At 40.4% G+C, this 22,026-nt stretch overlaps 2 long non-coding RNA genes and 1 pseudogene across 2 annotated transcripts in view; 2 read left to right on the forward strand and 1 right to left on the reverse strand.

Moving 5' to 3' along the window:
- Positions 1–1,664: 1,664 nt before the first annotated feature.
- On the reverse strand, positions 1,665–10,246 carry LOC138919398 (uncharacterized). The gene is made up of 3 exons (XR_011429550.1): positions 10,115–10,246; positions 7,502–7,694; positions 1,665–2,266 (listed from the first exon to the last, which is right to left on the reverse strand). It is a non-coding gene; the product is annotated as an uncharacterized lncRNA (long non-coding RNA).
- The window catches only part of LOC138919399 (uncharacterized), a 60,334-nt gene continuing 45,582 nt past the window's right edge, over positions 7,275–22,026 (forward strand). Inside the window, exon 1 of the long non-coding RNA XR_011429551.1 lies at positions 7,275–7,388. This is a non-coding gene — a long non-coding RNA (uncharacterized lncRNA). The remainder of the gene's footprint in view (positions 7,389–22,026) is intronic.
- Positions 18,915–20,031, forward strand: LOC100066879 (large ribosomal subunit protein uL18 pseudogene; annotated as a pseudogene).

A 22,026-nucleotide genomic window follows, 5' to 3' on the forward strand; every position in this document is an offset into this window, starting at 1 on the left:
TATCTTCAAGGTCATTGACACTTTATTCTGTAGTGTCCAATCTGCTGTTAAGCTTATGCAGGAAATCTTTTATTTCAGATTTTGTATTTTTCAGCTTAGAATTTCTGTTGGTTCTTTTTCTATAGTTTTTATATTTGGCTGAGATTGCCCATCTCTTACTTCACATTATTCATGTTTTATTTCATATCCTTAAGCATCTTTATAATAGATGTTTTAAAATCCTCATCGGCTGATCCTAACATCTGAGTCATTTCAGGGTCTGTTTTCACTTTTTTCCCCTTGATTAGGGATGATACCATCTGCTTCTTTGCAGGTCCAGTAATTTTTTACTGCATGCTAGACATTGTAGATGATATACTGTACGGAGAACTGATTATGTTGTCTTCCTTTAAAGGGTGTTGAGGTTTGTTTTGGTAGGTGGTTACATAATTGGTAGATCTTGTTCCAGTCAGACTTTGTTTTAGGCTTTCTTAGGGTAATCTATTACCATTTTTGTTGAGTCCTAGTACTGAGTACTATGACATAGATTTTACTCATAAGATGTGGCTTCTCTACGCTCTCAATCTAAAGCCTTATGTTTTCAGTGAGGGTCCTCCACTCTAGCTGAGCCACAATTCCAATGTCTCCAAACTCTATGTGATCTGTACTACTGCTGGTCAGCTCTCAGCCTCCCAGCAGCAGGATTCACAGAGTCAGGCCCTGTTTGAGTGCTTCTCAGTAATCTTCATGCAGAGATCTTGGGCCTCAGTTCTGTGTAGCTCCCTCCTTTTTTCTGACCATATTCCCACCAATTCTAGTTGCTTCCAAAACACTTTTTGAATAATAGTGGTACTAATAAGCAGCTCTATCTTGTTTCTGATTTTAACAGGAATTTCTTTAGTATTTCACTATTTGTTAGTTTTTGATAAATACTCTATCTTGTTTATGAATTCTCTTCTGTTTTTATTTTACTTAGAGATTTCACTGTGAATGCCTACTGAATTGTATCAATTACTCTTTTATCATAGATTGGCATAATCCTATATTTTACCCTTAATTTATTAATGGAATAAATTATGTTGATTAAATTTCTAATGTTCAGTCATTCTTGGACTTCCTGTGATAAATTTTTATTTTATATACTGTTAGATGTGCTTTTCAAATTTTTAGGCCCTTAACATTTAAATCACTAAAACAGAATAATAAGCGTTAAAATATAGGATGCTTTAAAAAAAAATAACAGGAAAAACATATTTAGTTTGAGTTACTTTGTTTTACTTAAATGTATAACGGTAAGTTGATTATTAATAGTGAAAAGAAGTTTATACTGCATTTCTCTACTTATGCTTCTAAGACAATTGCATTTTTTCAGCTCTATTGAGGTATAATTGATGACAATTGCACCTTAAAGGCTGAGTTTATATTGTAAAGTGAAAAAAATTTAGAATCCTAGTTCTGCCACTTATGAACCAAGTGACCTTGTTTAAGTCACTTGCCCTCTTGGAGCTTTAGTTACCTTCTTGTGAAATGGGGGTGGAATCATATCTAATCTGCAAGGTTAACGTGAGCATCAAATGTAGTGATAAGTATGAGTATGTTTTGTAAATGGTAAGTTATTTTACAATATTAGTGGCTATTTTTTTTCAGGATTGCTCCACTGTATTTCTTTTTTTCCCTTTTCTTTTAAAATTAAGACTTTCTTATTGTTATTTTTAAAGCAGTTTAAGGCCCACAGCAAAATGGAGAGGAATGTACAGAAATTTCCCATACGCTCCCTGCCCCCACACACCCACAGCCTCCTTCATGATCAGCATCCCCCACCAGAGTGGTACATTTGTTTCAACTGATGAACCTACGCTGATACATCATTATCACCCAAAGTCCATAGTTTACATTAGTGTTCACTGTTGGCATTGTACATTCTGTGAGTTTGAATAAATGTACAATGACGTATCCACCATTATAATATCATACAGAGTATTTTCACTACTCTAACAATCCTCTGTGCTCTCTCTATCCATCTCTCTCTCCCCACATCCCTGACAACCACTGGGCTTTTCACTGTCTGCGTAGTTTTGCCATGGATACCCTTTATCACCAGTGGTCCCCAGGACTATACAGCTGACATGGGACATTCCCTGTTTAGGAATGGGCCATGAGAAGATTCTCTCTTGATCCTTCTTGTCACTGTCCACCATTGGATTCACTGTCGTGGCTCCTGGGCAGTACTCTCTGAGGGTCCTGTTCGGCGAAGCATGAAAGGGAAGAAGAAATCCACTCTCACTTCCTGGGAAAGAGGAAAAAAGAAAAGGGGAAGAGGAAACTCAGCTATGTTTGGGTGGAAAAAGAGCAGAGACATGTAAAAGAAATTCAGTTCTGAAGACTGGGACTGTGTCTAAGGCAGAATTCTCACGCTGCTTCCCAAATCCGTTAGGACTATTTCATTGTTTTTCCCAAAGAAACAATGGGAAATGATGTTAACACTCTAGTTCAACTGCTTTAATGTTTAAATAAATTTTCAGATGCAGGCCTGGAAACCTAACCACCTAAAGAATTCTATTTTTAAGAAAAAACAGGGGACAGCCCCAAGGCCTAGTGGTTAAAGTTCCACGTGCTCCACATTGGCAGCCGGGGTTTGCAGGCCTCGATCCCAGGTACAGACCTACTCCACTCATCAGCAATGGTGTTGAGCCATTCCACACACAAAATAGAGGAAGATTGCCCCAGATATTGAGTCAGGGCTGATCTTCCTCAAGCGAAAAAAAAGAAGAGGATTAGCAACAGATGTTAGCTCAGGGCAAATCTTCCTCGCCAAAAAGAAAAAAGAAAAAACAAATGTGTTCTGGATTTAAAGACAAACAAACAAAAACCTTACAGAGATATTTTTTAACTTAACCCACCCTTCTATTTCTACCCAGATCTTTTATATACATCTCATCAGCTCAAGCCTGAAATGCCTAAACACACCACAGCAATATTTATGAAGGATTCTATGTGGAAAGGGAGCTTTTGAATGGTTGAAGAATGGGGATCAAACCTCAGGATACATAGCAGAGGAAAGCAGCTATTCTGTTTTGGAAAGCAATGGAAATGCTTTGGAATGGTCTTCGAGAAACAGTCACCAAACTTCCAATTGAGTGTTAGATACTCAGGGCTGCCCTGACACCAGACAATAACTCAGAGTTGAGAGTGTCTTAAAGAAAATCCCAGTAAGCCTATTCTTGGCTAGGTGGCCAAAGTTTTATATCTACCCAGACATATTAATTAAACAAATGTGCACATATGCCCTCAACTTGTGGCTCTGGGCGATAAAACTATTAAGTTGTAACATTAAGACTTAAATACATTTGCTTGAACTAATTTAATTTATATTTCAGATAATGAGTCAGTAAAGTTTCTGGAATTCGCCTCTTCTTCTAATTTTTCTTTCCTCTGAATTTAAATCCTAGCTCACCTAGGGGTTCCAGTATTCTGGGAAATCTGATTTCCTTAAAACAGAGATAAAGAGAAGCGCTCTATATTTATAACCAGAACAGAGCATGTTCAATGGTGAAAGAAACATCTGCATGGCTGAGCTCTAAAACATTGAGGCACAGCTAAAAGAGAAGTTGGGTTGGCGAGCAGCTGTCTGTTGGTGGTGTTACCAAGCAAGGGCCCACTGCTTGATGCACATAGAAGCCAATATTATGGCCCTGGCTTTTGAGAAAAGATAAGCTTTATTGTGAAGTCAACCAGCAAGGAGACAGAAGGCACAGTTCTCAACTCTGTCTCCTTGATACAGGGTTCAGGATGAAATTTAAGGAGTTAGGGGCAGAAGCTGATTGGCTAGTCTCGAATCAGTCCATATACGGTAATCGAGTTATTCGGACTGCTGGAAGCTGGATTTTCCTATTAAAGGACTTCTCACTTCATAAAGGGCTCTGGTAGCAACATTTCTGAAGATTCTTGGTTCTGGGGTCATCCTGGAGCTGTGGGTTTCTACCTGGCACATGCGCAGTGCTATCTCTGTTATTGAACAAGGTTAGATTAATCAATAACCTGTTTTAAGGAAGCAAAACTAGTTTAAGCTGGTCAGTGTTTTATGTGCTATTTCAGAGGCACGATGCACTTAGATCTGCTTTTCATTTGTAATGTTATCTATTTGGTTGGTAGCCTGGTTTGTTGTTTTTCAGGAAAAATACTGCAAAGAAAAACATATGCTTCCATTTGGCTATTGTTTTGGTTTCCACACTCCAGGATATAGGCCTGCCTGCTTTTTCATTTGTCTCCCTTGGGAAACTCAACATTGATTTATTAAGTTGGATTACCTTGGGTTTGTTAAAAAACAAAATCCAACCAAGTAGATTTGAAGCTCTAATTGGCTTTATTAGATGATTCATGAATCGGGCAGCATCCCGTCTAGCAACTAGAAGGGCGCCCCAAGGGGTTGTACAAAATGGAGGGTTTTTATAGGAGGAAGAGTGGGGCAGGGGAGTTATCAGCAAAAGAAAATAAAGGATTATCTAGGGGCCAGGACATCTCCTTTTGTGGGAAGGGAACAGTAAGTGTTTTATCACGCAAATTCCTCTTCTTCCCCTGAGGGAAAGAGAAGGCCCACAAGACAGAGGACCTCACTAGCGATGACCAGACAATTTCAGACTGGCCCCTTACAATTATGTTTCCAGGAGAGTTTGAAATTGCAATTAGATCAGGTATCAAATCTGGGTTTTATATTATAGGCTTTTAATGCGAAGGAGGCCATTTCGGGCCTATGGTTTTCCTTTTAACAGGCTGATGCAGAGAAACATCAGAGACTATTCAAAAAAAGGATTAAAGAAGCAAACAAAGATAGCGGAAGAAAAGAAAAAAATAAGGAAGAAGTGAAAAAGATGATTGATGTTGATGATGCTGTTTTAACTGAGAATTTTAAAGACTGCAAAACATTGAGAAATCAAGTTAATGACCTGGAAAATAAACTCGGATTAAGAAATGTCAGATTGGAAGATAATCTTGATGGGGTGAAAGTAAGAGAAACAGTGATCTTTTTGTCCCCCCACATAGAGCATTGCAAAACTGCTTTGGATGAATAATTTTTAATTCCTTCCACAAGCCATATCTTAATTTCCCTAAAGCTTGATGCAATCTGTACTTGATATGTGAGATGAGAAATTCTTGCAGGGGAAAGGCAAATATCTTAGCTTCCTCCGGCTTCTGATGACTTTTTGTTTCTGGGGAGAGGCTGACAGAGCCACCATTTTGATTGTTTTCCATTAGATAGGGCTTAAACCAAAGTTGTTAAGAGTTTTAAACATTATGAGTCAAATGCTTATTTGGTTGACTCCAATTATCATATTTGAAACATCTACTCCCTTGAACTATTATCTTGATAAGTATCTTTTCAAGATTGTGCTGAATCAAAAGAATTTTTGAATAGTAAAGAAGAAAGTGTTTTAGAGAGGAAGTGAGAGGCAAACATTTTCTTTGTTCCTGATCCTACCTGAAGAGTCTCAGAATCTGTCCTCAAGTCACAGTGGGTGAACAGCCTTTCACTAATGGGACTGAGTGGGTGCATCATTATCACACAAATAATCGATCACAATAATTGAGCATTTGCTCCATGCCAGACACTGTTCTAAGAGCTTTATATGTGTAAATTCAGTTAGTCTTTGCTACAGTCAAAAATGTTAGGCATTATTATTATCCCCATTTTAAAGATGAGAAAATTGAGCTTCAGAGAGGTCAGGTTGTTGCCCGAGGTGGCACAGCTGTGACAAGAGCGGCAAGATTCATATCTGAGTTATTCTGGCTCCAGAATCGACACTTTCAACCACAGTACTGTGGTTCTCCATTATATAGAGACATTGAGATTTTAAAGCTAATTTGTTTCTGGCCATTGATGGAAAAACATGTTCATTTATCCCAGGAATAGTTATGTTAGCAAAAGGAAGTCTCTTTTCTGTTACCCATTCATTTCGTAAAGTGAGTTTAAATACAAAACAAATCAGAGTTTTTGCACTGCCAAAAAGAGGACAGTAAAGCCGGAGAGAACAAGGGAAGCACAAGTTCCGAGGGACTTTGTATTGTCTCCCTGGTCTCAGTGGGATCAAGTGTGGTATATTCCTTTAAAAAAATATGGAGATAAAATTTAAAGGATTGATTTTAATTTTTTTAATTAATTTTATATCCTTTGACATAATGGCTGGTTTAAATTACCCAGCAGCAGTGAGTAATACAAGAAATGCTCTAATTAAGAGTGAAAGAAAGAGCATGTTTTGAATCATGAAATCAGAAGGTATGAGAAGTCCCTGAGTTATCAGGAGCAGAACCAATTACTCTTAGAAGAAAAGAACCAGTTGGTTACTATACCCATCAAAGCAATAGGAAGCGCAATATCTCTTAACGTGATGGATATCTCTACACCATAGGGTTAGAAATAGCATCCGTTTCTTCCACCCAAAGAACACAGTCATGCGCCACGTAATGATGTTTTAGTCAGTGATAGACTGCACACGTGACAGTGGTCCCATAGGATTAGTACCATGTAGCCTAGGCGTGTAATAGACTATACCATCTAGCTTTGTGTGAGTACACTCTGCAATGTTTGCACAATGATGAAATTGCCTAAAAATGCATTTCTCGGAACATATCCCTGTTGTTAAGCGACGCATGACTAATTTAAACAGCCCCTCAACATGGGTGAAGCGGCTATAACCCGGCCACTGTACCTGAACCCGGCCACTGTACCTGAAGGGTAGAGAATGCCTGGAGCAAAATAGAGAGGAGGGTGGAAACAAAGTGGAAGAGATTAGCCCCCACAATGAGGGGGAGGGTTGTGCAGAATCAGGAACTCTGAAAGTGGATGAAAGGAATAGCCAGGGACGGCCCGTTCCAACCCGACTGCTGTTACACGCATCACTTTTTTCTTCCTTCTTTGCAAGGTACAGTATTTGCCACAAAAGTGGGAGAAAGTGTCTCTGTGAGTCTGAGAGCTCAAACAGGTGAGGGGAAAGCCACCTAAAGCGATAGCGGTGAGAATTTAGAAAAAATATTATAAGCCATGGAATTCCACCAAAACTCAACGGCAATAGCTGTGCATCTTGGACGCCACTGCTTCAAGTCAAAGGAAGTTAGCTCAGATCTCTACTTCCCACTTTGATCTTGGGAAAAGTCTTTCTTTTTCCAATGTTTTCTGGCTAAGTGAAAAAAATTCCTCAAAATTCTGCATGAGGAAAATCGCTTAGATAACTTGATGAGTTTTCTCTTTTGCAAAGAGACAGTGTACTTGCAATTTTATTAATTAATTTACTTGTTATATCACAGGTTAAATCTGTATTTGGTGAGAATCCTGATGGATGAAAACATGACCACACAGTGATTATTACAGTGGACTAAGAATGCAGATTTAGTGCTTGGAGACGCAGGCAAAGAAGGTATGAGGTTTCTCAGCAGATGTTTCTAGTTGTGAAATGGAACAACATTTCTAGTTGCCTCTCCGTAGTGGGGATTAATGAGATGGTGGTGTTGAATAACCTTCAGCACTTACCCAGTACTAGGCTTGACAACCTGTGAGTAGAGATTTGAAATCTTCAGGTGCTGCAACATGCAAGCCGTTATCACCACTTGTAATTTTTTGAATTATGGAATTCTGTATAGCAGTTCTCATTCCAGATTGCGCATGAAACTTCTCACAGGCATTTTACTTCATGCTTCATGGTATGGTAAAATTATGATCAACTCTATGTAAGTCCAAAGAAAGAGCAGAGTTTTGGTTAAATTTCGTGTGAGGCATGAGAGTTAAGATGACCCTCATTTCTAACATAGCCAATACAATGCCAATTTACAGCTGAGATCGAAAATTAAAATTCTACATTCTTGCAAGGTATAGTCTGTATATCTTTTCCCAAATTATGCACTTTCTGATTTTATTATAAAATTAATGCCCACTCGTTAAAATATAGTAAAATAGGAATAAATGTAAATGTCTCTTAAAGAGTCAAGTACCTTGACCAATTCCACAAGTAGTGAGAGGTGGAGGCCAAGTTAGGAACCCAAGGACTCTGATTTTGAAGCCAATGTTGTCTTTAGTGCATCACAGTTTAGAGGTTAGCTAATTTAATATTTTGGCTTTTTTCACTTAACATTACACCAAAAGCGTATTTGATGTAAAACTAACTTTTCTTTCTTTTTTTTGAGGAAGATTAGCCCTGAGCTAACATCCACTGCCAATCCTTCTCTTTTTGCTGAGGAAGATTGGCCCTGAGCTAACATCTGTGCTCATCTTCCTCTATTTCACATGTGGGACACCCCCACAGCATGGCTTGATAAGTGCTGCTTAGGTCCACACCCTGGATCAGAACTGGGGAACCCCAGGCCACCGAAGCAGAGAGTGTGAACTTAACTGCTATACCACCAGGTCAGCCCCTAAAACTTTCTTAAGGGGAGGTAGAGTATTCTGTCAAGTACTCCAGTAGTGTTTTTGAACACTTAAAAAAATATCTTGTGGAATATCAGTGTTGAGGGTGAAGATCAAGGATTCTGGGATGTTCCTACTGTGGTATCTGGATGCTGCTGGAAACGCAGGTTTTGCACAGTGGCCTGCTCTCCTCAACCCTAGTTGGGTTTTTTCGTAGTTAGTAGTGGGGGTAATGACCTCAACTGTCTTTATTCCACGGAATTCAGAGAACGGTTTAGTAGATTTTGGTTGGGAGGGGGATAGAATTTCTACGAGAAATATTTAAATAATAACATAGGAGAAAGAAATGGAAACTTGTTTCTAGGGATCTGTGAAGAAAGAAAGGAGAAAAATCGTACCTATCTAACATGGTTAAAGTGTGTCTTTGCACTAAGTTGAGTATATAAGGGTGTAAATTAGTTGTTTCTAAGCTTTGGATCCGTAGGGACTGGAAAAAAATAGAAAACAAGACAAAGCAAAGCAAAAAGGGTAATTCAACATAATACTCTCAAAAGCCAAATTCAAGTAATGCTAGCCCTAGGTTATTCTAGGATGTGGATTTTATGATGGCGGGATTGGAAACCCTCCATTCTCCCAGGTGCCCATTCCGCATCCTCTGAGGCCTCCCTTGCTGGCCTCTGCTCTCTCCCAGGAAGCTGTTGGCTGTTCCTTCATCTTCTGTTTTCCGTACTCCCCAATTTCCTTCCAGTAAGTCACTCCACTCCAGCAAAGATACGGATGTTGCTTGTCATGGATATACTGCGTGTGCACACTTTCTCTACATTACTGAAAGATCAGGCTCATTTTACAGTTTGTAAATTAATTTCAAATTCAGTCTCAACCTCTCTGGCAGCAGCTTTTGCAGCCAAGGGCTGCAGCTCAGCTCGCTTGCCTTCAGGAGCCCCCACCCCCGAGCCCATCAGCGAGATCTGTTTTCTCTGCAGAAGCACACGCGCAGCCCCATGCTGACAGTCACTTGTCTGAGCACCGGCTAATCACCAATATGTTCTGTTAAGTGAGATTCATAGATGCTGATTGCATTTATTGCATAAATTACTTCATTATTAAAATCAGGTCATTGGAGCCCCCAAACCGTTAACATGAAGGTTATTAACATAATTTCATAAGCTAATAAATCAAGCACAGGAAAAGAATTAAAGGGTTCTTAGTGATAAGTGTTTCTTCAGAGATTAAGGAACACAATTTTCTTATGCATATATTAACATTTTCCAAGTGGATTCATGCAAGGGCAGTTTCTTCTCTCTGCATACATGACTCACACTCCGTCTTGAAGCTCGTTTTCAAAATCAGTTGGGTTTTTTTCCTTTTCAAATAACTGTAAAGCAATTTTCGACTGAACCCATTAGCCTTCTGTGATATGCACTACCTGTAAAATTCTTACCTTTTCGCACCTCTTAGACCACAAAATCTTTGGGATGGGGGAGGCAAGGTGAAGTTGGAGAAAAATACCTTGGGCTGGTCTTAGATAATGCAATTTTCATTCTAGGTGAATTTCAAATGTATTCCTAGTCTTAAGAGGTTCTAGTGAAGTTCTAATTATCTCTCTAATTACAACACATACTGAGGTTAAGTGTTCTTATCAAATGGTGCATTAAAAATGGGTTTTATTCCCAGGCTGGATCTAATAGGATGAGATACTGGTCTGAACACACAGAAATTGGTTCCCTCGTCCATTTCACTTACCAGATTGTGAAAGATTCTGAGGGTCGGAGCCGTCATTATCCAGTGCAATGGTGTTGCCTAGAAACGGAGATAAGTTCGAACGTAAATCAGACTATAACAACTTCATCCTTTGCGCAATTTGTGTAATGTTTTTAGCAAATAGCAACTGACGGATCATAACTGAGATATGTGGGATGTTGTTAGCAAGCATGGCGTGTGGTTTTACAGGTGAATTTGGGAGACGAGTGGGACTGACAGGTCTTTCTAAGAACAAGTGCAGTGACCACACCACACCTGTCCTTTACAATCTTCGGTGGCTGTGAATATTCTTCTGATTAAAATACAAACCCCCTCCTGTCTGCCTGCTTAAAACCTTTCAACAGCTTCTTATTGCTCTTAGGATAAAAAAGCATTTCTCAGCGTGGCCTGCAAGCCCCAGGTGGTCTAGCCTGCTGTCATTGGTCCAGCCTCATCTCACAGCTTGCTTTGCTCTAAAGCTTGCTTTCAGTTCTTCATAAGCACCGTTTTCCTGTCCATCACAGGGCCTTTGCCTAGGTTTCCTTCTCTGATGATAATAGTCTTCTTTGCTCTTTGAACCTATTAACTCCTATTCGTGCTTCAGCTTTCAAGAGCCGCTTCCTCCGGGAAGCCTTCCCTGACCTCTCTGATTAGGTCAAATGTTTCCTGGCCATGATAATACCACGAATGTCTCATGTAAATATTTGTCAGTTGCCATTTTTAATTTTATAGTGCAGTTAATTTTTGTAATTGTTAACTTGTTTACCTGGTTAAAAAATCAAAATGAAATAAAGAGATATATACTGAGCTCTCTAGCTTTGACGCCTGTGCTCATCTACCCCATGCCTGTCCCTGTAGAGGGAAACATTTTTTTATTGGTTTGTTATTTGTCTTCCCAGTATTTCTTTTTTGCAAGGACAAATGCAGATATATTTCTTGTTTTCCCCCTTTTTAACACAGGAGATACCATACTTTATACATGTTCTACGCCATGCTTTTTCCTCCCTAACGGTATACTTTGTAGCTTATTCTTATCAAGACATAAGGAACTTCTCTCCCTCTTTTCATGGCTGCATAGAATCCACTGTGTTGCTCTTGTATTATTTATGAAACCAGTTCCTTGTGCTGCCAGTTAAGTTGTTTTCAATCTTTTGCTATTACAATGAATGCTGCAATTAGTAACTACATGTGCGCCTTGTACATTATTTTATGCATGTGCAGGTTCTATGTAAACACCCTCAAGTAGGATTGCTGGCTCCAAGGATAAAGGCAGCGGTAATTTTGGTAGATATCACCACATTACCCTCCCCATGGGCGGCACCATTTTGCTCCTTCATCAACAAAACGTGAGTGTGCATTTCTCCAGAGCTTCCTCAGTAGCGTTGTCCAACTTTTTGATTAGGAGGTGAGAAATGGTACTCAGTGCAGTTTAAATGTGCATCTTTCTTACTTTGAGTACAGTTGAGTATCTTTTCATGTGCTTAAGGACCATTTGTAGTTGTTATGTGTATGAATTGTCTGTCCATGTTTCTTGCCCATTTCCTATTGGATGCTTAATCTTTTCCTTCCTATTGTCTACATGCTTTTTATTCTAGAGGTTAGCCATTTACTGTGATATGTGTTGCAAATATTTCCCCCTGTTTGTCATGTGTCTTGTTACTTTCCACATGGTGTTTTTGGAGAGTTAATGTCATTTCCCCTGCTAAGACACTAATGCTAGAGAGAGCAGGTCCCACATCTCTTTTGCCACCACTCTGTCCCAAAACCTGTTTCTTCATCTGTAAAATAACATGAGCCTTATTATTATAGATGATCTCCAGGGCACCTTCACCTCTGAAAGTCTGTGATTCAGTTTCTCTTCTTACATTTTGGTTTACAAAGTTTCCCCCGGTTCCCCTCCCTCTGCCTCTCTGAGCTTGGGCTCAGGGGTCATACAAATCGTTGGGAAATGTGGGGCCTAACGTAGTGTTACCTGAGAAGTTTCTAGAAAGGCTCCCCACACCCAAGTATCCCACCTAATTTTTTTTTTTTTGAGGAAGATTAACCCTGAGCTAACATCCACCACCAATCCTCCTCTGTTTGCTGAGGAAGATTGGCCCTGAGCTAACATCCATGCCCATCTTCCTCCACTTCATATGTGGGATGCCTACCACAGCATGGCTTGATAAGCAGCGTGTGCCAGGATCAGAACCGGTAGACCCCAGGCCACTGAAGTGGAGCGTGTGAACCCAACTACTACACTGCTGGGCCAGTCCCCCGCCTAATTTTCATTTGAAATTTCACCATTAGAGATACATTCTGTCTTCTCAAGTCCCACTAACTTTGTTCAGGTCTTTGTTAACTCTAGTCTGGACTTAAGCCAGTCTCCAAGTTTGCCTGGATCCTGTGTCTTCAACCTCCAATCTTTGCACTCTCTCCCAATGACATTTCTTATAGAATAGCCTAGATCAGGGTGCTTTCTCATCTAACTTTCTTGTATTGCCCATTTCTTTTATTATTAAGTTTCCAAGTCCCTTCATAATAAGGTCTCAAGCTACATTTTCAGCTGCAAGCCTCACTATGCCCTCCTCGATGCCACAGGCTGCTCACCATCCTCCTCCTCTGTGTTCTTCTCAGGCTGGTCCTTCCACCCAACATGCCCTTCTTTTATCCATGTCCAATTCTACCTATAAAATATTACCCATTTCTCACCATCCTCCTTTCAAGCTGAGATTAAACTCTGCTTTCCCAGTGCCGTCCTAATAGTTTGAATAAAATATCATATTTTTTATTTTTCCTGGAAGGTATATGCATAGCTCTCTGTCTACCAGAGTGTAATCTCTTAGAGGGCAGAAATATATTGTGTTCTTTTTCATCCTAATAGAGTTCTATCAGAAATAGTCTCTAAGGCATTTATTGACTAGACTTGAAGCAACACTCACCCCTGGGAACTTTAATTTTAATTTAATTTGCACAGTACTACTGGAATGTGTAGCAAGTCTTAAATAGATGAGTTAATTAGTTTAACAGATTTAGTTTTTTTCTTAAATATGGTTCATGAAAGCGTTAGTGGGCACCCTGGTGTACAGGTGTGTGTGTGCATGCACACATGTGCACATCCCATTATTTACTTGTGAGAAGGTGTTAAAAGGGAGGGAAAGCATATAGGGGTTAGAAGTGAAGGGCACTGAAGAGAACATCTTTCCATTCATGGATTTGCTGAAGAGCAACTCTGCTCATTCCTGAAACAGCCTGCCTCATTACCCTACAAAATTATATCTTTCCCATCTTTTTGATTTTGGACAAAATTTATCCATGAAAATTTTTCTAGTTAACCCATTACCACCAGCCACCTGTATTACTCTAATAGGTTAACACATTCTGCATGGATGTGTTAAGACATTATTGAAGCAGCCTAATATATCTTGAGGTTGTCTTTTGTCTATATTATGTCCTCTTTGGATCATCCTTCCTGATAGTGTTTCCTAGTTTAATCTCGTAGCCTTTCCAGAGAAATAGGTCATGGGTATTTGATAGTGAAAGAACTCTCCAGAATATTTTATCTGGGTCAGATCCTAGTGATCTTCCCCCACAATGCTCTCATCTAGCTCTGCCCATGACTGCCTGAAATGAAGACTACATCGTTCCAGCCTCTCTTGCAGCTAGGTGTGGCCATGTGCCTAAGTTCTAGTCAATGAGATGTAAGCAGAAATGCCATATATAACTCCCAGAAATGGTTTTTAAAGTAAGAAGGTGCCCTCTTTGGACCCTTTCTCCTTTCAGCTGAGAGAGATGCCAAGGTAATAGATGAAGCTTGAGCAACCATCTGAGACTATGAGGTGGAATTCCTATGCTAAAAATGGCAGTATAGCAAGATAGAAAGAGCCTGAATCTATGATGACTTTCTGACGATGCACTTCTAGACCACCTGCCTCCAGACTTCTTTTACATGAAAGAGAAGTAAGACTTCTGTCTCGTTTAGGTCTTTATTATTGAGGGTTTCATCATTCACAGCCAAACCTAATCCTAATTCAATATAGCCATAGAAAAGAGTAAGGCCTAGAGAATTACAAAGAGCCCTCAAACAAGACCCAAATAGATGCTCTGTCAGGATGAAAAGAAAAAATCATTAAAAGGAGAGGAAGAAGATCAAAATCGTATGCTACAGGACCCGTTCCATTCTCCTTGGTGAGAGCAGAGAATGTCAATAGCTTATGTGCTGTTGGTTTCCACTCATCATGGAAGGGTCCCTTTGGCGTCCACAATGGATCAGTGTCCATAACGCATAATGCAGTTTGAAGATTCTAGAAGGGCAGGAAATACCAGAGCATGGGAGTGTGAGCAAGAGGAGGACCACCAAGTTAAGGAAGCTGGAATGTAATAAATACTGGCATTTTAGGCTATCACTAGCTGGGCTCAAAACAAGCGAGATGTGGAATTTAGTGGCATGGTATCTTCATTTCTCAACCATGGAATTAATTTTTCTCTATGGTAATCAACATATTAAAATAATTTTGTAGTCATCCTATCTCTCTTTATTTAAGCTATTCCCAGAAATTTGAAAGAAGAGAGCAAAAAATTCCAGTCTGGCATTATTCCACAAAGCAAACTGCCCAAAGGAGATTCTTGCCAAGAATGCAGTGACATGGGCATTGCATGGGGGTAGAGAAGCCAAGGTCCAGAAAGGGAAGCGATTCACCCTCAGTCGCCCATGTAGTGAGTTGATAACAGAGTTCAGCTTTGAGTTCTGCTCCCTTAAGGCTCCAAGGCCAATTCTCTCTCCTCAGCACCCTGCTTTATCTGTCCTTTTAACTGACTCTCCATCTGCAAAATTGGTTGTGCCCTGGAAAGCTGGGCTGAAGTGCACGGAATAGTCATCTTTACCATAAGGTCATGAGTAATCAAACATTGAGCTTTCACCTACTACCCACGATAGAGAAATTTAGCTTTCAAAATGTCTGTGAAAAAAACATTGTTTCAAGTTGTGTGTCTTTCTGACTGCAAGAAATGAGATTTTGCATGATAATACTGATAAAGCACCTCGTGTCCTGAGAAGTGCAGCTCAAGACAATTCTCTAATGCCTTCCCCGTGCGGTTCCAGATCTCCACTCCCACGAGCCGAGAGCTGGACCAGTCGCACTTACAGGTACAAAGTTGTGCTTGGGGTAACGAAAGGCAAAAATAAATACGACAAACGTTTTCTTTGGTACTAGATGACAATCTCCCAAAGCACAGAGCTCTTTAAAAATAATATTGCTATTTTTAAAACCCTGATATACTGTTTCTTTCTACTGAATCTTTCCTATTCCTTACTCATTACAAGTTTCTAACACCTGTGTGTGTATAAAGATGCTAAATCCGAGACGGATATAACAAATCCTTATATAATGGGAGATGTGCTTTTTCATAGGATTTTGTCCCCAGTGCCTCAGGAAAGTGGCCTGTTTTAGAATCTCAGGTTTTTGACATGGAAAGAAATCTCTTAGTTCAATATATAAATAATCCAATCCCCACATTTATAAATGAGAAAAATTGAGGTCCTAAGAGAAGAAAGATTGTGCCCAAGGTCACAAAGCTAGTTGAGGTTTTAATAAGCATCTCTTCAATTCCTTTTACATCTTTGCAGAACAGATTAAAAAGAAATATTTTTTCCTCTTCTTCTGTTTTTTCACCCACCCAGCATTCCAGATGAGGTTCCATGTTTGGAACCATAAACATGGTACAACAAAGTACTACTATATACAATTTATCAAGTAATTTATTTATTTATTTTACTCTGAAGGAACAAAATGTGTCATAACCATTCATCCTTTCTCACTTTTGTTGTCAGCTTTTTATGCACGGGTTGAACTGGCTGTTCTCTGAACTGAGGTGTGCATGTGAAGATGTCATGTGCGAACAGCTAATTAGTAGCATTTCAGAGCAGAAGTAGACCTTGCTAACGCAACCAAGTTTCTGTGTCCTGGTGGTGCTGGATGCAGCTGCCGCTCTCAGGTGTCGACAAAGCCCCAGACAATGGAGACATTAACCCAGGGCTGGGAGAAGGCTTCTGAGAGCAGCCAACTAGTCCTCATTTGGAGCCTGCCAAGTTGCTGTGTTGGCCATTGGTCTGAGCAAACTGCTAGATGCCTGGAGGCCCCTGGTAACCCAGCGCTAGCTCCCAACACCTCTTACGTGGAGCAAACTGCTGGCATCCAAAAGAGGCAGTAAATACTTGTCAAGAGACAGAAACCGAGATGGTAGCCACCACTCTCCTCCAGCTGGGTGATGTTGCCATCCCACCCAATCGCATTGTCAAAATCATATTTGGCCAAGCTTTCATTCCTCGCACAGAAGTTGTCAAGAAAGAGTAAAACAATTAATGAAATAGCATGCTTTGGGGGGAGGAAGAGAGCTAATGACAGAATATAACTAAAAGATGATAAAATCCACATCTTCTCTCCATAATTTATCTGATCTACTATGACAGTATCACCAGTATATTAAACATCAAAGTTGTATTTGATGCATTCCAAGGAATTCAATATTTTACCTTCACTGAAATTGATTAGAAAGTAGTACTTGTCACATTTCCTTTCAGACGTTTAGAATAAGAAGTGAGCTTGCTTTGCTAGCTACAACTCAGTAAAAACAACTAACGAATTCGTCAAGTACTTATTCAGCACCAACTCAATATGCGTGGGCCCGTGCTTGGAGATACTGGGATTAAAGCTTGGACCTGCACAATTCTTGAAGTACATTTTAGGCATCATGTAATAATTCGTACAAATGCCCCATTGAGCACCTATTCTGGTCGAGGCAAATAAGGCTGTTTTGACATTACTATTTTGAGATTGCCACTTAGTAATTGCCACCCTCACTCCATTTCTTTTTTTTTTTTTTTTTTCCTTCACAGGGAGTACAAAAATTTCTGAACTCTTGTCACTGGTGTTTAATGAAAACTAATAGGAACTGATTGTCATGCGGAATACAAAGAATATAATTGGTTTCACAATTACTTAGTGCTCCTAAAAATTTATAAACCATGGGAACTTCTAACTAAACGTGGTAGATTTAAAAACAAAACAAAACATGATTATACCTCCAATCCTTCTCAAAGTCCCACTAAAATGACAGTAAGAGACTAAAGCACAAATCAACAAGGATTAGGAGAACAAAAGCGGAAATAGCAATATTTTGAAAGCCAGAGAGCAGATGGATAGGCAATACTGACTTACTAGACAGGAGAAAGCTGAATGGCAAGAGCCTGTAAGAAATAAAGCCAAAAATCAGGTCTAACGGAGCCACAGAGGCCTGGAGAGTCTCAGCAATAGAGGCACCAGCTGCCTCCGAAGGGGCGTGGGCAGGACTGAAACCAGGAGGGGTGGTTGAAAGTCTGTTTAAGGAGTCATTTAATCTAGGTTCCCCACGGTATCTTGCACTGCCAGCGACTATCGCTTCCCTACCCAGTACAAGACTGGAGGTTTATTCTCAAAAGAGGTTGAATGAGAAGGTTCTGGATGAGAGGGCACTGGGCATAGCTGAAAGCGCTCGTGACATGTGGAGACAAAGGAGACAAAAGGGGCATCTGTAAAACAAGTAGAGGCACCACCAGCACCATCTTCCTCTTACTTCTAGGATGCTGGCAGCCAGGATTGCACGTGCACTGGTGGGAGAAAAGAGGCTTCCTCTTTGGGTAAACTGATCACCCACGAGAAAGTACCTGCAGACACTGTGGTCAGCAGAATAACATCCATGTCCTGATCCCTGAAACCTGTGAATGTGTTGGGTTACACGGCAAAAGGGAATTAAGGTTGCAGATGGAATTAAGGTTGCTAATCAGCTGACCTTGACATCGGGAGAGTGTTCTGGGTTGTTCAGGCAGGCCCAGTGTAATCACCACGGTCCTTAAAAGTGGAAAAGAGAGGCAGAAGAGGTCAGAGTGATGTGATGTGGAAAGGACTTGATTGACTCTTACTGGCTTTGAAGATGGAGGCAGAGGGCCAAAACCCAAGGAACACAAGTGGCTTCTAGAAGCTAGAAAAGGGAAGGAAACACATTCTTCCCTGGAGTCTTCAGAAAGGAATGCAGCCCTGCCAACACCCTAATTTTAGCCCAGCAAGACTGTATCAGACCTTTGCCCTCCAGACTGTAAGATAATACATTTTTGTTGCTTTAAGCCACCAAGTTTGTGGTAATTTGTGATTGCTGCAATAGAAAACTAATGCAGATACCGACTATTGGGGGGACCCCACAAAACACCAGATCACCCCACAGTGAATCTCCGCAGTTGCAAATCCAACCTATACTCTCTCGGCTGCCTTTAGTGTTTCAGGACTTCTCTTGAAAATGGACAGCCAAGGACTGACAGATATTGGAATTAAAAAATCTAACATAAAAGGCCAAATCCAAAATTAATAAACATCACAGAGGGAAGAGACCATGCAGGAGGCAGAAGAAAATGTAAAACAAAAGAAAGCAAACTCTCATAAAAATAAGAGAAGATAGTGCATCGTGAAACAAGAACAGAATGGTCTTAAAAAGGAACATTCAGATGATTTAAAGAACTCTGAGAATTTAAAAATATAAAGAGGGGGCTGGCCTCGTGGCCAAGTGGTGAAATTTGCACGCTCCACTTCGGCCGCCCAGGGTTTCGCTGGTTCGAATCCTGGGCATGGACATGGCACTGCTTGTCAGGCCATGCTGAGGTGGCATCCCACACAGCATAACCAGAAGAACCTGCAACTAGAATATACAACTGTGTACTCAGGGGCTTTGGGGAGAAGAAGAAGAAAAACAAAGAAGATTGGCAACAAATGTTAGTTCGGGTGCCCGTCTTTAAAAAAATAAATAAAAAATAAAAATATAAAGAATAAATATTAAATAGATAGAGAAATAAAGTTTAAAAACCTCCAAAAAAGAGGTCTGTGGCAAGCCATGGACATGAGCCCATGTTTGTTAAAGCTATTCAGAATAAAGCCTGCCTCAAGAGACACCAAATGAAATTTAGAAGAAAATGAGAGGGTAAAACTGATTACTATGCTCGGAAACACTTGGTAATTCAGGACAAAAATAAGTACAACACATCCAAATATAGGATGATAGTTCACGTAACCAACAGAGATATCATTTGTCAGATTGCTTACACCCGTATAGAAGAGGATATGATAATCCACACAGTTTATGCTCATGAACTCCCAAAATATGGTGTGAAGCTTGGCCTAACAAAGTATGCCGCAGCGTATTGCACTGGCCTGCTGCTGGCCTGCAGGTTTCTCAAGAGGTTTGGCATGGACAAGATCTACGAAGGCCAAGCGGAGATGACCGGGGGTAAACACAGTGATGAAAGCATTGATGTCCACCTGGTGCCTTCACCTGCTATTTGAATGCAGGCCTCGCCAGAACAACTACTGGAAACACAGTTTTGGGGGCCTTGAGGGGAGTTGTGGATGGAGGCTTGTCAATCCCTCACAGTACCAAATGATTCCCTAGCTGGCATTAAGAAAGCAGGGAAGTCAATGCAGAAGTACATCAGAAGCACATCCTGGGTCAGACGTTGCAGTTGATGTGCATTATCTGATGGAAGAGGATGAAGATGCTTACAAGGAACAATCCTCTTAACACATAAAGAACAACGTAACTCCAGACATGATGGAGATATACAAGAAAACTCATACTACTATATAAGAGAATCCACCCTATGAAAAGAAGCTTAAGAAGTTAAAAAGAAGAGGTGGAACTATTCTAAAATATCTCTTGCTCAGGAGAAAGACGGAACAGCTCAGAAGAAGGCAAGCTTCCTCAGAGCTCAGGAGCAGGCCCCTGGGAGCTAACCCAAACCACAATTTTCTATGAAGATTTTTCATGCAAAGACAATAAAGTCATTGACCAAGCAGCTGGGAAAAAAAAGAAAGAAAGAAAGAAAAAGCCTTTATAAAAGTAAAACAAACAGGGGCCGGCCCAGTGGCTCAGCAGTTAAGTGCACACATTCCGCTTCAGTGGCCCAGGGTTTCCCAGTTCAGATCCCAGGTGTGGACTTGGCACCGCTTGGCAAGCCATGCTGTGGTAGGCGTCCCACATATAAAGCAGAGGAAGATGGGCATGGATGTTAGCTCAAGGCCAGTCTTCCTCAGCAAAAGGAGGAGGATTGGCAGTAGATGTTAGCTCAGGGCTGATCTTCCTTAAAAAAAATTTTTAAGTGAAAAAAAAGTACAGCAAACAGTTTTAAAATAAGAGAAAAATAAGATGAGAAAATTAGAGTATTTGTAAAGGATATCCAACAGAAGTCCCAGAATACAGTAGAAAAGCTGTGAGATTGAATAAGTCAATGCACCTACAACGTGAATGAAAGAAGTATTCTAAAAACTTCTAGAGAAGAAAACCTGATTATGGGCAAAGGGTCAGGCATCAGAATGGTCTTGGAGGTCTTAAAAACAACGTTGGGAGGTAGAGAAGCAATGCCTTAACAATTCTGAAGAAAATAATTTCCACCTTAGAATTCCCACAAGTCTGCAAGTGGGGCAGCATTTTCAGGCATTTAAAAAAATCTCGAAAAGTTGCCTCCCATGCAGTTTTTCAGGAATCTACTAGAGGAGATGCTCCTCCAACATAAGGAGAAAACTCAGAAAGAAGACGCTATTAGCCAAGAAACAAGATACTCTACAGAAGAAAGTAGCCAGGGGAATGTCAGAGTGGTTACTATGTAGCAGGCTCAAAGAACACCCAGTGCTGCTGGGAATGGAAAGACACAGGGCTCTAGGGGATGAATCCAGGGTCGGGGAAGAAACTGAGAAGTCATCTGTTGTTCTCGTTCTTAGGAAATGTATCCTTACTGCAGAAGTTTGAAGCCGAATTAGTGGTAAATCCATAGAAAAACTAAGCAAACAACTCAAAATGAGACAATTATTTACTCTGAGGATTAGAGCAGAAGTTCTAATATAAGAAAAAATATATAACCCTAGTTCACTATGAAAACTAATTGTAAATAAATGTCAGTCATTACAATAGGGTAACTACTGAATGCTGGTTTAACTCCAATTGGTGGTACATGATATACAATAAGATATGGCTATATAAAGAGAAGGGCGGCCCCAGGAAGTGCAGGTTTGTGGATATAGTGTTTGTGTGTGGTAAATGGAAAAAATAGCCACAATTCTCTTCTCCCTGTGTCCTTCTCCATGTGACTTTATAGCCTTTCCTGTCAAGAGGTGAAGTCTATTTCTTCTCCCCTCGAATCCAACTGGCCCAGTGAGAGAATGCAGTGGGAGTACCAGAGAGCCAGTTCCCAGCCTGGACCTCAAGAAGCTTCACGTGCTTCCACTTGCACCACTGGAACCCTGCCCACCCTTTGTGTGAACAAGCCTGGTCTAGCCTGCTGGAGGGTGAAAGACCACATGACGTGTGGAAGAGCCAGGCCAGCTGGGGCCACTTAGGCCAGCCAGCCCCTAGCCAACCCAGTAACTAACCACAGCTGCACGAATGAGCTCAGCCAAGACCAGATGGATTGCCCAGTCCAGCCCAGTCCAGTTCAAATTGCTGATTCACAGACCTGTGAGTAAACCAATGGGTACTTTAAGCCAATATGTTTTGGGCTGATTTGTTACACAGCAAATTTTTTTTGATGTTGTGTATATGTGAGCAAGTGTGTCCACAGGAAGGTGTTAATGCAATAAAGCTAAGTTTTCATGTTCTTTAATGGGAAGTCAATACATCTATCTAAATCTGAAAAATCAAGCAACAGAGAAGAAGCAGGTTATTTAGAAACCTAGGGACAAAAACAATGAATGGATTTTAAAGTGGATATCCAAGCATGTAAATCAGGGGTCAGGAGGGTTAGAGTAGAGGATTATACTTCTTCATTACAGGCTCTGTAGAATTGTTTGATGTTTAAAAATTAGGTATATGTTTCATTTTGACAAAATTGCAAACTCAGTGGAAACAAAAAAGAAAAATAGCTA

The sequence above is a fragment of the Equus caballus genome, chromosome 20, assembly GCF_041296265.1.
Source record: "Equus caballus isolate H_3958 breed thoroughbred chromosome 20, TB-T2T, whole genome shotgun sequence".
Taxonomy (NCBI): Eukaryota; Metazoa; Chordata; class Mammalia; order Perissodactyla; family Equidae; genus Equus; species Equus caballus.